The following is a 19,076-nucleotide window of genomic DNA, read 5'->3' on the forward strand; positions in this document are numbered from 1 at the left end:
ACCTCGTTAGTCTGGTCATAATATAGGTCATAAGACCCCCATTTCAGAAAGGGTCCTGCCCCATATTCTAAAGGAAGAAATGCTGCACAGAGAAGCCAATAAAAATCTGGACAGGCCTTGCTGGGTTTAAATAATATTCTTTTTGTCCAATAACATTTCTACACTGCTGTCAACCATATCTATCCAATGAAGTCTTCATAAAAGGCTCAAGAGGACAGGGTTCAGAGAGCTTATGGATAGGTGAACATGTGGAGTTCTTGGAGGGTGGTGAGTCCAGAGAGGGCGTGGAAGTGCCAAGCCCCTTCCCCCATGCCTCACCCTATGCATGATTTCATTTGCATCCTTTGTAATATCCTTTATAATAGACCAGTAAATGTATTTCTCTGAGTTCTATGAGCTGCTTTAGCAAGTTCTTTGAGTTCTCCAAGGAGGAGATCACAGGAATCCTGATTTACAGCCTGTCAATCAGAAGCACAGGCAAAATAACCTTGAGCTTGCAATTGGCATCAGAAGTATGGGAGCAGTCTTAGAGACTGGGCCTTCAACCTATGGTATTTGATGCTATATCCAGGTCCAGATGAATAAAAGGACACCCAGGTGGTGTCAGTTACATCATTGCTTGCTTGTTGTGTGGGGTCATTTGGTCACAAAGGTCTTCTGTGTTGATTGTCATAATGTGAGAGCAGGGGTAAAATTTCCCTCCCTTACTCAGAGAACAGTGTCTAACTGAATATTTAAGATTCTGTAATGTTCTCTAGATGATGTTCTAAACTCCAGATGTCAATGAATTCAGGCAAAAAGATTTCATACCCAGACAAAAGCAACTTAGTGGAGGATCTAAAGTGATTATAAAATGACCCGTGAAATGCTGGGATACAAGTCAGAAGGTTTGTGTTTCATTACTAAAAAAAAGAGTTAATCTTGAGTATTCCTTGAGATATACTAAAATTTGTTTCTTGTTACAAGAAAACTTGTCACCAATTAACTAATTTAGAGATAAGAAGTGATGGGAAAACACATTGATTTTTAAGAATCTCTAATGAAATGTATCTACAATATTTTGTTGGTCTATAAGCATTTTATTTACCAAATATTCAAAGACATTTTCTGTGTTTTTAATTTTCAAGTACTTCTCCTTTTAAAGACATAAGTTCCTTTGTACTGACTAAGATCAGTGTAGTTTTGTTTTGGGGTTTTGTTTGGCTGTTTTTGTTGTTTTTGGTGTGTCCACTATTTTATCTCCAGCTATGCACATTTTTTTAAATTCCAAGAATGCTTATTTTCACAACTGTACAAAGAGTGGGAGACTGTCTTCTGTTTAAGGTTATAAACCAAAAGAAATGTAATTCATAGAGAACAAAAGCTGTCTCCTAAAACAAATAAAAATGATTTTACAGTTGTTAAAGTCTAGTCCCCAAAAATAGTAAATAAAAAAAAATTGTAGAATGCTGTCAAAAAGAAACTGAGGAGATAAATTCCTGTTCCCAATCAAAGGTAGTTGCTAGTCAGTTCAAAATCATTCAGATATCTGCTGAGGCATTAGGTCACTCCAGACAGCATAGCATTAAGGGAACATGTGGTAATATTCATGCATAGGACTAATGTGTTTTTATGAATGACTTCAACAAACTCTTTTGTGTCATGACCTATAGTTGGCATATTATATTTCAATACAGACTTTAACAACATTTTGCTTTCTATTTCCTCAGTTAAAATGTCATTTGTTCACCAGAAGTTGCTAAACTTCACTTGTCAGGATAGGCCAGTCATCATGGACCACAAATGATATGCCAGACCAGAGCTTTAGCCAGTGACTCTTTCTTTCAAGAGAAAGTCTTTAATAAAACATTGAGGATACCTAAGGTTTTAAGACTATCACTATCACTCTTTCATAAATTATGGTATCCAAAAGTATGACATTTTTTATGAAATCGAACAGCAAGCAACTAGTTTCCTTCCCCATCCCCACTCAGTGAGAGATGGACAACAGTATCATTAACATGAAAACCAGCCATTGATTAGGAAACACTGTATTGACGATAATGTGGCATTTTCCCTTGGCGAAGGCACTACTGATTTCCTTAATGGGACCAAGGATTGGGTAAAATAAATATCTGGGTCAAAGTCAGTCAGTAGGTCATAATTTGTTCACATGCAATCCAGAGCAAGATTCAATTCAATTTACCATTAATTAAGAAACAAGAGTGTAATGCTATTGCATATACTAAAGATGAGTAAACTCATGTTTCATTTTTTCTTAATAATTGTTCTACAATGGGTAAATCTACTTTATATTTTCATAAAAAGATTAAAAAAAGAAACTTAGGAAATCATGCCTTCAAGTACTATGTATTTCAAGGCCTTTAAACCATTTTGTTTTCAATTCAATGAGTGCACATGTTCAATAACTTTGATTTTCTCCTTGTTCAAGTTTCCTATTAAGGAGGGTTATTCACTCTTCTCTATGCATTCTTCATCCATTTTTTAGGTCAGGGTTTTATATGTAGCCAGTGAATATCCATTCAAAAATTTTAACTTAATACCCACTATAATATCCTGGGATTTGGAGAGACATAGATAGAGCAGGATTTAGTACTACTAAATCTACTCACTGAGGTTGGACAAGCACTGAGGTAGTTGATAACCTGCAGAGATCTCTGACTAGGAGATCAATTTGGCAAGATGAGGGAATGTCCAAGGTTTTCAGGCATTTCTGGTTACAATCCAGTTGGCAGCAAGGGAATTACAGGAAGTAGTGTATTGTAACGAGAGGATCTGGTTCAATCACAGAGAATTTTGTGGAAAGGGAGCTATGCTTACACTGAAGATGAGCTTAGTAGATAGTTATATCTGGAAAATCTTTACCTGGATGTAAAGGCCCCAAAAAGGCAATTGATTCCTTGAGGGTGAATCACGTGATCCACATGGGAAGAGAAAAATGGGTGTGAAGGCTAGGAACCACTTTGAGTTTGGCTGCTATTGAGGAACATCAAGAATTTCTTCAATTCAGTTATTTGTATATCATAGACAGCTTCCATGTTAAATGGTTTTATATTTTGCAACTCATCATCTAGTATTATTTAAGAACTAAAGCCTCCTTTCTTGTTTCTTTTTGAACAGTTTTCATCTCAATGCCAACACATTCTGCGTGGTATTTTTGCATATGCTCAGTTCTTTTCATGTATCCCCTTCATAAATGAATTTTCTGTGCTTATTTTTACTACAAAGGCAGACTCAGATTTTCTACAATACACAGTGAAAGTACTCTGTTCTGTACAGCTGACTCTTATTGCAAATATTTCATAATCACTGTATAACAGTTGCTTCAATTAATTCTCACATCATTCTGATGGCTATTATAATAAAGTATGTGTGCAAGTGATTTAAATATTAATAAAGAAAACCACAGTATCAAAAGAGAAGTTTCCAATTTATTTTAAGAATGTCAGCTTTTCTGGCTTTTCTCTTTTTATCACATTACATGGAAAGAATAATAGGAAAAGGCAGTTTCTCAAAAATGAAGTAGTTAAACTGGCACAGTAATATTCAAAATTATCTAGAGTAACAGTGAGAGCAAATAGCTTCTACTGGTTGTGATTTACAATTGCAATGCTTTAATGTTAACAGCCATACACAGTATATAGGATCAAGCCTTGTGAGGCCTTGAGGTTTGGAAAACATGCCATTCTTGCATTAGTGTTCCCACTGACACTCTTAATGCTAAATTTAACTTCTTAATGTATTTTCCTATTATAAAATTTCCTATTTAAAAGTTTGCATGGTTTATTCTCTCTCTCTCTCTCTCTCTCTCTCTCTCTCTGTGTGTGTGTGTGTGTGTGTGTGTGTGTGTGTTTAAAGCTAATATAATTTGGATTAAATCACCCCAAAATAAAATTTACCTGCCTCGTCTTCAGAATGCATAATGTCAGGGCTTTATTGATGTAGCTGTAGCCGAGGGGCCAAGATAGAAGGGTTTGTGAGAAAAGGCATGAAAACTAGTGTTGGTGAATTTTAGCTGACCATATTCTTCACTGAAGGCTGTTCTCCAGGTTGCTTTCTAAGGCATAGGCCAACTATCCACGTACTCCTTACTTTCACAGCTGCTCTGGTACACTCTGTCTCTTGTCATTTTTCTTCTTGTAAGTCTGATTACACAGTGATAACGTTTAACGTAATAATATCAATACTTAATGATAATGGTCTGCTACCCATACCTTTCTCTTTCTACAAAAGTACACCAAAGATGATTTTTTTTACTTCTAATAAATTTGGGGAAACAAAGAATAAAAAATAGTGTAGACTGGAAATTTTACATGTTTCATAATCTTTAAAATTTCTATAGATTATGATGTTGGTTTTTCTGATTTGGTATTCATTAGATCTGGGATTTTTGCCTTCTACTTATACTCTTTTCAGGGAATAACTTAGTAGCTGCCCACATTCTTTCTGATTTTGCCTTAATTGGAGGTAATATCTTTGCCAGACAAAAAAACCTTTCCCCGGTTGGCCACACCTCAAACAAGGTGATAATACAATCAAGCTTTAAGGGCCAAATAAATTGGTGTTATTTTTACTTAAGTGAATGGTTTTCATTTCTGAGGCCTTGTGAAGTGATGAGTCTGCTTAACTCATTGAACACTCTTGTGGGAAATTGGTACTGTCATGACTGCAGTGAATCACACTTCTCTGTATCCGTGCACCTTGGCATTGTGACCCTGATGCCCCTCTAATCAAGAGGTAAGATTTACTTCTACACCTGTTGAAACTGGGGAAGGCTGGTGACTTGCTTTGACTAATAGAATGTGGTAGAAGTGACATAGTTTAAGTACTTAGAACTTAAGAGGTCTTGTAGCACCTATTCTTAACTTATTGGAGCCTTGAAACCACCATTCTGTGAGGAACCCAGCCAAGTCTATTAGAGGGTGAGAAGCCAAATAGAAGAGAACCAGTTGATAGTGAGCACCAACTGCCAGACATGTTTAAGTCAAGCCGTCAGATGACTGCAGGTACATGAGTGATCCCAAGTAAGACTAAAAGAACTGCTCAAATTGACAATTTACAGGACTGTGAGAATTAATATATCATTATTTTAAACTGCTAAGTTTTGGAGTGGTTTTTACACAGCAGTAGATAACCAAAACAACTCCAAAGTAGAGAACTGTCAAGAGGAATGGCCCTCACCTGCAGAAAGCCCAAGACTCAGATGTAATAAAATTACTACTCCAAAGTTATACAACTTCTTTGTCTCATATTTCCTTAAAAATTTATATAAAAGTCAGGAAACAACAGATGCTGGAGAAGATGTGGAGAAATATGAATGCTTTTACACTATTGGTGGGAGTGTAAATTAGTTCAACCATTGTGGAAGACAGTGTGGCAATTCCTCAAGGATCTAGAACCAGAAATACCATTTGACCCAGCAATCCCATTACTGGGTATATACCCAAAGGATTATAAATCATTCAGCTATAAAGACACATGTGCATGTATGTTTACTGCAGCAGTGTTCACAATAGCAAAGACTTGGAACCAACCCAAATGCCCATCAATGATACTGGATAAAGAAAATCCAGCACATATACACCACAGAATACTACACAGCCATAAAAAAGGATGAGTTCATGTCCTTTGCAGGGACATGAATGAAGCTGGAAACCATCATTCTCAGCAAACTAACACAGGAACAGAAAACAAAACACCGCATGTTCTTACTCATAAGTGGGAGCTGAACAATGAGAACACATGGACACAGGGAGTGGAACATCACACACCAGGGCCTGTCGGCGGGTGGGGACTAGGGGAGGGATAGCAGTAGGAGAAATACCTAATGTAGATGACGGGTTGATGGGTGCAGCAAACCACCATGGCACATATATATCTGTGTAACAAACCTGCACGTTCTGCACATGTATCCCAGAAATTAAGTATAATTTAAAAATTAAAAAATTAAAAAGCGAAACAAAAAATTGTATTATTTATTTATTTATTTTGAGATGGAGTCTCGCTCTGTCACCCAGGCTAGAGTGCAGTGGCGTGATCTCTGCTCACTGCAAGCTCCGCCTCCTGGGTTCACACCGTTCTCCTGCCTCAGCCTCCTGAGTAGCTGGGACTACAGGCACCCACCACCACGCCCGGCTAATTTTTTTGTATTTTTTTAGTAGAGACAGGGTTTCACCATGTTAGCCAGGATGGTCTTGATCTCCTGACCTCGTGATCTGCCTGCCTTGGCCTCCCAAAGTGCTGGGATTACAGGCATGAGCCACTGCGCCCAGCCATAAAAAATTGTATAATTTTTATATGCATATGTCATTCCATCAGGTATTTATTTTTATAATCCAACAATATTTGCAATTTTGTATTCTGTTGAATGCTATACCTATGTTTGTTTTGATCAGAAATACATTTAAAAATTTTGTTACCATTAAATGCTCAAGCAAGATGTGTTTTATTTATCCTGTGGAAGCATAACCTCTGGCATATCACTCTGTACCCTAGTTTGAATAGTAGTTTTTCTAACATATAGTTATTGAACTGCAAAGTGTTGAAAAAGGAGGCAGTTTTAACTGTCCATCCCTTGTGGTTTTGCCTCAGTGCTGTTTCTTTCATCATTTGTGATGAACTCTCCTGCAGTTTCTCCTCTGTATCCTTGAAGAAGAATAAAAGTCATAGTTATCTGATTATAAGCATATTCATGAGAGACCCCAGTGAGAGCCTCTAGACTTGGTTTTGGTCTGTTCTCTACAGACCTAAGGTTTTGTTTTTTGTTGAGAAAAATGTGATCTCTTCATTTTTTTTGCTAGAAAAAAATTAGAGGTTGCCTGGCAACCAGTTGCCCATCAGCTTCCTAAAGCAGGAGAAGTTGCTAGGTAAATCATTTTACTCTTTTTTTTCCAGAAAAGACTGGACTTAACAGATTCTAGGGTCTGAAAAATTATCCTGGAAGCATCAGAAAGACAAAGAAAATAAGGAATTGACTTGATGTAACATTAAGCCAGTTTGCTGTAGTTCTGCTATTAAAATATGGAAATACTTCCATGTATTTCTATACATAGCTATTGGTAAATAGCCACTTCTTTGATCCAGATGGGTGTTTTCTGTCCCCAGCTATCTTATTGTCTCCCCTGCCTCACCCATACCCTCTACATACAAAGGGCTAAAATCTCTAATTGTAGGGCTCTCCTCTAACACTCTGCTTCAGCAATTCTGATTGTTAAACATTTTCAGTCTGACCCCTGGAAATGACTGTGCCTTATAGTACAATGTAGTTTTTATCAAAGTAATTGGGAGAATGGATAAAACAAAGTAAAAATAATAAAAAGGGCATGAGAGTATGAATAAAAGGGCTTGTTGTGTTATAACTTTATGACTCACTAGCTCAGTGACATTGATCTTGTCTATCATGTCCACATCTGGATCATGAAGGAATTGAATTGTATAATCTCTAGAACCATGGTCAGTGCTAAGTTTTAAAATAATTTTAGGTAATGATTTCCATCTTTCAAGTTGAATTACATCTTAACTTAGAAAACATATACAATTTAGATAACATATAACTTAAAATGCAATGCCCATAGGTGATAGAAAAGACAACAAAATAAGCAGAAGGACCCTACTAGCAAAGGCTAACTATAAACCTTTGAGAGAAAATGGCAAAACTGGGCAGTAAGATAGAAATAAGAGTGTTACTTGTTGTAGATTGTTTAAATATTTCAGGCATGCAACTCTCAGGTGATTTTATAATTGGATTTATTAAGAACTAATCATAAAATTATAAACTTAATCAATAAGAGTTTAATCTAGGGCTAGCATAGTAAATGGCTCTCTTCCAGAAGAGTAACATATTGTATTCAGTGGCTTTCACATCCTGATGAGATTTAGAAACAAAACAGTATATATTACTCACTATAAATGTTTCCGTTAGAGAATGTCTCTTAATTTGCATAAAGTAATAATGATTAAATAAAGTTATATTTAGAAAGACATGAGGCTGGACATTAGCAAAATGATAAACTTGGAAGCTCCATGTTTCCCCCATGAAAGCATCAAGAAATACCCAGAAATTGGTTGATTTAATCTTAAAGGAGCTTGAGAAAATAGTCAAAAGTCCATAGCAACCAAATATATGTCCAGTTAAGAAAAAGCCACCTTCAAAGTAGAATGAGATTTTGTGGAATTTTTATGTTCCCTTGCTCCACCTTCTCCTCAGTCCAGTGTGGTCTTGGTCTGAAGGAGGTGGCAGCCCAGCTCCCAGTTTTCTGCCTATAACTGGAGAGAGCAGAGAAAATCTTATCTGCAAACTTCTCATCTGCCTGGGGACTACCTGAAAGACTGGTAACTGTCTTCTTAACTCAGATCTCAATGGGGAAAAGCAGCAGCAATACTTGTTAAACTGCAGAAATACTACAGACTTACCAATGCCTGGGGTAAAAGATTATAGGTGGAGACATACATTAGATCATTCAGAACCCTGAGAAGAATCTAGGGTGATGCTCTTTGGGAAATTAAGACATTCAAAAGCAGTCATAGTGTGGGAAGTTGAGAAACTATATGTGGCCCAAGATAAGCATGCATGGTCAGAAAATACCTGAGAAGAATTTAGTTTTTCACCTGGGACTGATACCTAAGTTCAGAGCAAGACTAGCTAATAAATGAAGGACTTCCCTGGCATAGAGCCAGTCTGCCAAATCAGATAGAGGTGGCTGTTTTTTCAAATGCCCTATTAAAAAAATCATAAGTCACAAAGAAAAACGGAGAAACATAGCCCACTCCAAGGAGCAAAATAGGCAGAAACTGTCCCTAAGGAAGATATTGGACTTACTAGACAAAGACTTTAAAACATGTATCTTAAATATGCTCAAAGACATAAAGGAAAACATGGACAAAAAATTAAATTTAGCCAGGAAAATGATATATCAACAAAATGAGAATATCAACAAAGGATAGAAATTATACAAAGAAAATTCTGAAGCTGAAAAATAGAGCTCTATTAAAAAATTCACTAGAGGAATTCAACAGCAGATTTGAGCAGGGAAGAAAGAATCAGTGAATTTGAAAACAGCAATTGAAATTGTCAAGTCTGAAAAACAAAATTTTTAAAAATGGAAAACAGTGAACAGAGCTTGGACACCATCAAAGCTGACCAATGTATCTATTGTAGGAGTCACAGAATTAGAAGAGACAAAGGAAAGAGGTATTATTTGAAAAGACAATGGACGAAAACTTCCAAAATATTATAAAAATATGGATGTACAAATTTAAGAAGCTCAAAGAACTCCAACTAAGATAAATCCCAAGGGACCCAAACTGAAACACCTTATAATCAAACTGTCAAAAGCCAAATATTTCAATTCTGTTTATGTGAGGAATCACATTTATTGATTTGCATACTTACATCCCAGAAATAAAGCCTACTTGGTTGTGATGAATTCACTCTTTGATGTGCTGCTGGATTTCATTTGCTAATATATTGTTGGGAATTTTTGCATGTATGTTCATCAGGTATATGGGCCTGTACTTTTCCGTTTTCATTGTGTCTTTGCCAGATTTTAGTATCAGAGTGATGCTGGCTTCATGGAATGAGATAGGGAGGAGTCCTTCCTCCTTGATTTTTTGAAATAGTTTCAGTAGGAGTGGTACCAGCTCTTCTTTGTATGTCTGGTAGAATTTGGCTGTGAATCCATCTGGTCCAGGGCTTTTATTTGTTGCCTGGTTATTTTTATTACTGACTGAATTTCAGAACTCATTATTGGTCTGCTCAGGATCTCATTTTCTTCCTGATTCAATCTTGGAAGGTATAAAGTCATTTGATCATCTCAATAGATGCAGAAAAACCTTTTCATAAAATCCAATATCCTTTCATGGTAAAAATCCTCAACAAACTAGGCACTGAAGGAACATATCTCAAAATAATAACAGTCATTATAACAAACCCATAGCCAGCATTATACTGAATAGGCAAAAGCTGGAAGCATTCACTTTGAGAATTAGAACAAGACAAAGGCGCCCACTTTCACCACTACTTTTCAAAACAGTACTGGAAGCCCTAACCAAAGCAATCAGGCATTCGAATAGGAAAAGATATAAAAGACATTCAAATAGGAAAAGAAGTTAAACTGTCTTCATTGATGATATGATTCTATACTTAGAAAACCCTAAAGCCTCCATTAAAAAGGTTCCTAGAATTGATAAATGACTTGAGTAAAGTTTTAGGACACAAAAGTAATGTATAAAAATAGTAGCATTTCTATACACCAATAGCATTCAATCCGAGAGCCAGATAAAGAGTGCAGTCCCATTTACAATAGCAACAAAAATAAAATACCTAGAAATACATTTAACCAAGGAAGTGCAAGATCTCTACAAAGAGAACTACAAAACGCTGCTGTCAGAAATTATAGATGACACAAACAAATGGAATTCCATGCTTATGAAATGGAGGAATCAATATTGATAAAATGGCCATACTGCCTAAAGCCATCTACAGATTCAATGCTGTTTCTATTAAATCACCAAAGTCATTTTTCATGGAATTAGAAAATCTATTCTAAAATTCATATGGAACCAAATCAGAGCCTGAATAGCGAAAGCAATCCTAAACATAAAGAACAAAGCTGGAAGCATTATATTGCCCAACTTTAAACTATACTACAAGGCCACAGTAACCAAAGCAGCATGGCACTGGTACAAAAACGATGGAACAGAAAGGAGAACCCAGAAATTAAACTCCACACCTACAACCAACTGATCTTTGACAAACTTAACTAAAAAAGCAATGGGGAAAGACCCTCTATTTAATAAATGGTGCTGGGATAACTAGCTAGCCATATGCAGAAGGATAAAACTGGACCTTTCACCATATGCAAAAGTTAACTCAGAATGGATTTAAGGTTTAAATGTAAGACTTCAAACTATAAGAATTCTAGAAGAAAACCTACGAAACACCATTCTGGACATAAGCCTTGAAACAAATTTATTATGAGTTCTTCTAAAGCAATTGCAACAAAAACAAAAATTGACTAGTGAGACCAAATTAAGCTGAGGAGCTTCTGCACAGCAAAAGAAACTGTCAACAGAGTAAACAGACAGCCTACAGAATTGGAGAAAATATTCACAAGCTATGCATTTGACACAAGTGTACTATCCAGAATCTATAAGAAACTTAAATAATTCAACAGCAAAAAAAAAACTCCATTAAAAATGGGCAAATGACATGGATACTTCTCAAAGAAAGTCATACAAGTAGCCAAAAAATATGAGAAAATATTCATTATCACTAATAAAAAAATGCAAATCAGAACCAATGAGACACTATCTCACACCAGTCAGAATGGCTATTATTAAAATGTTAATAAAAAGATATTGGTGAGGCTGCAGAGAAAAAGGAATATTTATACACTGCTGGTGGGAATGTAAATTAGTTCAGCCACTGCAGAAAGCAGTTTGGAGATTTCTCAAATAACTAAAAATAGAATTACCATTTTGCCTAGCAATCCCATTACTGGGTATATACCCAAAGGAAAAGAAATCATTCTACCAAAGAGAAACATACACTCATATGTTCAGTCCAGCACTATTCATAATAGCAAAGACACAGAATCAACCAAGGGTGGATTGGATAAAGAAAATATAGTACATATACACCATGTAATACTGTGAGCCATAAAAAAGAATAAAATAATGTCCTTTGCAGCAAAATGGGTTCAGCCAGAGACCACTATCCTAAGTGAATTAATGCAGAAATAGAAAACTAAATACTCTATATTCTTACTTATAATGGGGAGCTAAGCAATGGTTACACATGGACATAAAGATGGGGAAAATAGATACTAGGGACCACTAGGAAGGCAGGAAGGAAGGGGAAAAGTGTTGAAAAACTACCTATTGTGTACTATCCTCACTACCTGGGTGATGAGATTAGTCATACCCCAAAGCTCCACATCACACAATATTCCCATGTAAGAAATATGTGCATATACCACTTGAATTTAAAATAATAGTGGCAATTTTTAAAAAGTCAAAGCTTAAGAGAAAATTTTGAAAGTAGCAAGAAAGAAGTGATATCAATTTTAAGGAGTCCTCCACAAATTACAGTTGGAGCATCCCAAATTCTTAGTTCAAAGTCTGAAATGCTCCCAAATCAGAAACTTTTTGATTGCCGTTTTGCTCAAAGGAAATGCTAATTGGAGCAATTTGGATTTGGGATTTTTAAATTTTGGATACTCAACCAGGAAGTGTAATGCGAATATTCCAAAACAAATAATCAAAAATCTGAAACACTTCTCATCCTAAACATTTTGGATAAGGGATATTCAACCTGCATCCATGAATTTCTCAGCAGAAACGTTGCAAACCAATAGGGTGCATGGTATATTTAAAATGCTAAAAGAATAACTACCTATCAACTGAGAATTCTGTATCTGGCAAAAATGACCTTCAGAAATGAAGAAATTAAGACATTCCAAGATCAAAGCTGAGGAAAATCATTGCCACTAGACATGCAAGAAACACTAAAGAGTCCTTCAGATTGGTGGAATTTGTTTTATTTTCTTTTATATGTACATAAAATAAACTATTATACATATTTATTTAACTGATTTATTTATTTAACAGATTCAATACCCTTTCTTATTATTGGTCTGTTCAGATTTTCTATTTCTTCATGATTCAGTCTTGATAGGTTGTATGTATCTAGGAATTCACCAATTTCTTCTAGGTTAACCAATTGTTTGGCATATAATTTTCCATAATAGCCTTTTATGATCCTTTGTATTTTTGTGATATCAATGACAATGTCTCCTATTTCATTTCCAGTTTTATTTATTTGAGTCTATTCTGTTTTTTCCAGTTAATTTAGCTACAGGTTTATCTATTTTGTTTATCTTTTTAAAAAACCAACTTAGTTTCATTGAGAGAGTCTTTCAGATTGAAATTAAAGGATCTTAGTAACTTGAAACCAAACAAAGATATAAAGATCTCTAGTTAGGATGAATATACAGGCAAATATAAAAACTAGTTTTATTGTAATTTTGATTTATAATTCTACTTTTTGTTTTCTACAGAATTTAAAAAACGAATACATAAAAATAATTTTAAATCTGTTACTGTGCATCCAATATGTAAAGAGGTAATTTATGACGTCAGTAATCTGGAGTGATGGCAACAGAGCTGTATAGGAGTAGAGTTTTGTATGCCATTGAAGTTAAATTAGTATCAATTCAAATCATATTATTTTAACTTTAGGGTGTTGTAGGTAATGTGTGTGGTAATCACAAAGAGAATATATACAATATATACATAAAAGGCAATGAGTGGAGAATAAAACCTTGTCATGATTCCATGTATATGAGAAATCTAGAATAGTCAAATTCATAAAGACAGAAGGTAGAACAGCGGCGATCAGGGGCTGGGAGGAAGACACAACAGAATATTATTGTTTAGTAGGTGCAGAGTTTCAATTTGGGATGACAAAGTTCTGGAGATGGATCGTGCTGAACGTTGCCCAGCAATGTGAATGTACTTTAGCGCCACTGGCTTGTGCACTCAAAATGGTTAAGATGGTAAATGTTATGTTATTTATATTTTACTACAACTTAAATAACAAAACCAGCAAAAGACATGAAATTATGAAGAATATAAATTAAGAGCCATTATTTCTAGGACATATATTATAAATGCCACTGAGTTGAATATTTTGCATATATATGATTCATTTACTCACTTCAGTAACTTCATCAAAGTAAACAGATAAGCAAATCAATGCTCAAAAAGTAAAATATTTTGCCCAAAAAAGAATACAAGGCAGTAAAAGGATGGAATTTAAATTTTCATTGGTCTGAGTAAAAACTCATTTCCTCTGTAATTTCATAGAAAAGAGAAAAAAATTAAAGAGGGTATTCAGGAAATTTATAATAAAATATGAAGTTAATATTTATTGGAATATATATAGAAACAGAGTAACATCCTGTCATTAGAAATTCTAAGTGTTTTTATATGGAATAATTATTATGAAATATTCTAGTTTATATTCAAAAGTAAGAAAAATAATTTATTAATAAAATTGACTTTAGTGAAGGCAACTCTAATTCACTATTTGATTTTAGGGAATTAATAATCTCCTTTTTACTCTGGTGGAAGATCTTAGATATTCACCCAAATACATGTTCTCTTCTTCCTGAGTTCACAGCTAGAGTATACTTTCCAGCCTCTTTGTGATTATGAGTTATCACGTAACTGAGTTCTAGCCACTGGATTGTGAAAATATGTATTCATCTGGCCTTTAAAATCCTTCCACCAATACCCTCTATCTCTTTTCCATTCTGTTGTCAAAAATAAAGATGACATCCAACGTGACCTTGGAAGCTGTCAAGATGGCAGAACTGTGTCACAGTAAGTTCTTAAAACACTGAAGAATAAGGATGTCCTATTTACTTGTTCAATCACCGGATATTGTTCATGATCAAGAAATACACTTCTGTTGTGTTTGAGTCAGTATAAACGTGTGTCTTTTCTGAATAGGAGTTAGCCTACTCTAACTTATAAACTTATAATACCAGTAATAATTACTAGCTTGCTACCCATTATTAGGTTATATTCTATCTTCTACTTATAATCAGTTAGAATAAGAAGGGTTGGGACATCAGCAAGATGGCAGAATAGGCACTTCCAGCACTCATCCCTCTATGGAAACATCAGTTTGAATAACTATCTATGCCTGAAAATACCTTCACAAAAGCTAAGAAATTTAAGTGAGAGATTAAAGTACCTGAGTGGAGCACAGAAATAAGAAAAGACACTTTACAGAGCATGGGAGGAACAATTTCACCTTAGCCACGTTACCCCTTCCCCACACCTGTACAGCACAGCATGGAGACAGAACCCCTTTGCATGGGACAAGGAGAGTGAAATGAGTACCCAGCTTTGCCATTGACCCAAGCACCAGGTCAGTCTTAATGATCCCTGATACCAGATCAGCCTCCATAGCCCCAAGCTCCTTTCCTAGCACAGCAAAGGAAGCAATGAACAAAATGAAAAGACAACCTAAAGATTAAGAGAAAATATTTGCCAACCATATATCTATAATATAAATATTCAAATATGTAAGGAACTCATAGCTCAACAACACACTAGCACCAAGCTACACACTAGCACCTGTGTACTCAGGTTCTGAGCTTGCCTCAGACCCAGGCTAGACTTACCTCAGTGCCAGGCTGGCTCCCATGGACTTAAGCTATAGGTAACAACAAAGTTGAAAAACACTGTAGACCAGATGGATCTAAAAGACATACACAGAACATTCCATCCAACATCGGAATACACATTCTTCTCAAGCAACATGGAACATTCTTCAGGATCGATCACATGTTAGATCACAAAACAAGTCTTAATAATTTAAAGAAGATCAACATAAAGTATGATCACAAAACAAGTCTTAATAATTTAAAGAAGATCAACATAAAGTATCTGTTTCAGCCGCAATGGGGTGAAACTAAAAATCAATAACAGCAAGCAACCACAACCAAACAAACTGAAAAACAAACAATAATCAAAAACACCTCACAGACACACTGAAAATAAGCACCACAATCTTAAAAAGCACTGAGTTAAAAAAGGAAATCAAAATGGAATTTGAAAAATATCTGGAGACAAATGAAAATGAAAACACAGCATACCAAAAGTTAGGAGATGCAGCAGAAGCAGCACAAAGCAGGACATTTATAATGATAAATCTCTACAATACAAAAGAAGAAAGATCTCAAACAACTTAATGTTATACCTCAAGGAACTAGAAAAAGAACAAAAGCCCAGCTAGCAGAAGGAAGGAAATAATAAATGTCAGAGCAGGAATAAATGAAAAAGACGCAAACAAAACAATAGAAAAAATCAACACAATTATGAATAAATGAAAAAGACCGTAACAAAACAATAGAAAAAATCAACAAAATTATGTCAGTGTTTTGAAAAGGTAAACAAAAGGAATAAACCCATAGCTACACTAAGTAAAAAAAAAAGAGAAAATTCTCAAGTAAATAAAATCAGGAATAAAAGAGGAGACCTTACAACAGATGCCTCAGAAATAAAAAAGCATCATAAGGGACTATTAATTTCTTTAATAGTGTTGGGAAAACTGGATATTTGGATGTAAAAATTTAAAATTGGATCCTTATACACAAAAACAAATTTAAATGGATTAAAGACTTGAATATAAGACATGAAACTGTAAAACTTCTAGAAGAAAAAATAGAGAATGTCTCCTTGATATTGGTCTTGGCAATAATTTTTTGAACATCGCACCAAAAGGCCAGGCAACAAAAGTAAAAACAAACAAGCTTGACTACATCAAACTAAAAAGCTTTAGCACAGCAAAGGAAACAATGAACAAAATGAAAAGACAACCTACAGATTAAGAGAAAATATTTGCCAACCATATATCTATAATATAAATATTCAAATATATAAAGAACTCATAGCTTAATAACACAAAAAAACTAATTAAAAATATAAAGACACATGCACATGTATGCTTATTGCAGCACTGTTTACAATAGCAAAGACTTGGAACCAGCCCGAATGCCCATCAATGATAGACTGGATAAAGAAAATGTGGCACATATACACCATGGAATAGTATGCAGCCATAAAAAAGGATGAGTTCATGTCCTTTGCAGGGACATGGATGAATCTGGAAACCATCCTTCTAAGCAAACTAACACAGGAAGAGAAAACCAAACACCACATGTTCTCACTCATAAGTGGGAGTCAAACAATGAGAACACATGGACACAGGGAGGGGAACATCATACACAGGGGCCTGTCAAGGGGTGGGGGGCTAGGGGAGGGATAGCAGTAGGAGAAATACCTAATGTAGATGACGGTGTGATGGGTGCAGCAAACCACCATGGCACATGTATACCTATATAACAAACCTGCACGTTCTGCACATGTATCCCAGAACTTAAAGTATAATTTAAAAAATAGGCAAAATACCTGAATAGACATTTTTTTCCCAAGGAAGACACATAAATGATCAACAGGTAATATAAAAAGTTTCTCAACAAGCATTAGGGAGATGCAAATCAAAACCACAATAAGATATCATATTATACCTGTTAGGATGGCTGTTATCAAAAAGAGATAAGAAGTGTTGATGAGAATGTGAGAAAAGGGAACCTTTGCAAACCGTTGGTGGGAATGTAAACTGGTACAACAAGAAAATGTCATGGATATTTCTTTAAAAATTAAAAATAGAACTACCATATGACCCAGCAAATCTTCTGCTGGGTATACACCCAAAGGGAATGATATCAGCACCTTGTAGAGATAGCTACACTCCCACATTCATTGCAGCATTATTTACAGTAACGAAGATGTGGAAACAACCTAAGAATCCATGATGGATTAATGAGTAAAGAATTGTGCTCTCTCTCTCTCTCTCCCCCTCCCTCTTTCTCTCTCTCTGTGCTACAGATATGCACACACACAGAAATATTATTTAGGCTTAAAAAAGGAGGTATTGTTATTTATAACAACATAGATAAACCTGAAAGATGTTATGCTAAGTGAAATAAGGCAGAAACAGAGAGAAAAATGCCGTATTATCTCACTTATATGTGGACTATATATTTCAAACACGTAGAAACAGAGAGTAGATCAGTGGTTACCAGAAACGGGTAGGGGAGGAAATGGGAAGTGGGTAAAAGAGTACTGTAGTTATGTAGGAAATGTTAAGTCCAGAGATCTAACATACAGTATGAGGACTATAATTTAATAATACGATATTATACAGTTGACCCTTGGACAACCCAGGTTTGAACCGTGCAGGTCCACTTATACATGGATTTTTTTCAAGCAAACGCAGATTGAAAATTCAATTATTTGTGGGTTGTGAAACCTGCATACACCAAACGACAACTGTTTAACAAAAATTATGCTAAGAGAGTAGATTTTATGTGCTTACACCACACAAAATGAATGGGTAACTATGGAAGGTAATTGATGGTTTCGTTTGCTTAACTATAGTAATCATTTCACTATGTAATATGTGTACCAAAATAGCATGTTGTACACCATATGTATATATTTTAATGTTAGAAAAAAAACTAACCACAATGAGTTATCACCTCATACCTGTTAGGCTGGCTATTATCAGAGACAAAAGTTAAGTGTTGGCAAGGATGTAGAGGAAAGGGAACCTTTGTATACTGTTGATGGGAATGTAAATTGGCACAGCTATTACAGAAAACAGTATAGAAAATCATTAAAAATTAGAAATAGAACTACCATACGATCTAGCAATTCCACTTTTGAGTATTCAGTAACATGTCACATAACAATGGGAATATGTTCTGAGAAATGTGTCATTAGGTGATTTTGTCATCATGTGAACAAATAAAGTGAACTTACACAAATCTAGATAGTATAGCTTACTACACATCTAGGCTATATGGTATAGCCTATTGCTTCTAGGCTACAAACCCGCAAAGCATGTACTTAATACTATAGGCAATAGTAACACACTGGTTAGCATTTGTGTATCTAAGCACACCTAAACATAGATACAATAAATACATGGTATAAAAGATTTTTTAAAATGGGGGCTGGGGACAGTGGCTCATACTTGTAGTACCAGTGTTTTGGGAGTCCAAGCTGGGAGAATCCTGAGGCAAGGAGTTCGAGACAAGCCTAGGCAATGGCAAGGCCCCAGCTCTACAAAACAAAACATAACACACACACAAAAAACAAAAAACAAAAACATAGCCAGGTGTGGTGGCACAGACCTGCAAGTCCCAGCTACTTGGGAGGCTGAGATGGGTGGGTCACTTGAGCCCTGGAGTTCGAGGCTACGGTGAGCTATACTCGTGCCACTGGCATTGCACTCCAGCCTGGGTGACAAAGACTCTGTCTCTAAAATAAATGAGAATACCTGAACTACAACTGTATGCCTTAATATGGCTGGCTCTCACAAACATAATGTTAAGTAAGAGAAGCCAGACACAAAACAATATATACAGGTAGCATATGATTCCATATGTATGATACACAAAAAGACACAAACAAATTCATGTTGTTAGAAGTCAGGA

At 35.4% G+C, this 19,076-nt stretch overlaps 1 long non-coding RNA gene across 1 annotated transcript in view; it reads left to right on the top strand.

The window, feature by feature from the left end:
- Positions 1-728: 728 nt before the first annotated feature.
- The window catches only part of LOC129533023 (uncharacterized), a 53,667-nt gene continuing 35,319 nt past the window's right edge, over positions 729-19,076 (top strand). Inside the window, exon 1 of the long non-coding RNA XR_008679025.2 lies at positions 729-887. This is a non-coding gene — a long non-coding RNA (uncharacterized lncRNA). The remainder of the gene's footprint in view (positions 888-19,076) is intronic.

The sequence above is a fragment of the Gorilla gorilla genome, chromosome 3, assembly GCF_029281585.2.
Source record: "Gorilla gorilla gorilla isolate KB3781 chromosome 3, NHGRI_mGorGor1-v2.1_pri, whole genome shotgun sequence".
NCBI classification, from domain to species: Eukaryota; Metazoa; Chordata; class Mammalia; order Primates; family Hominidae; genus Gorilla; species Gorilla gorilla.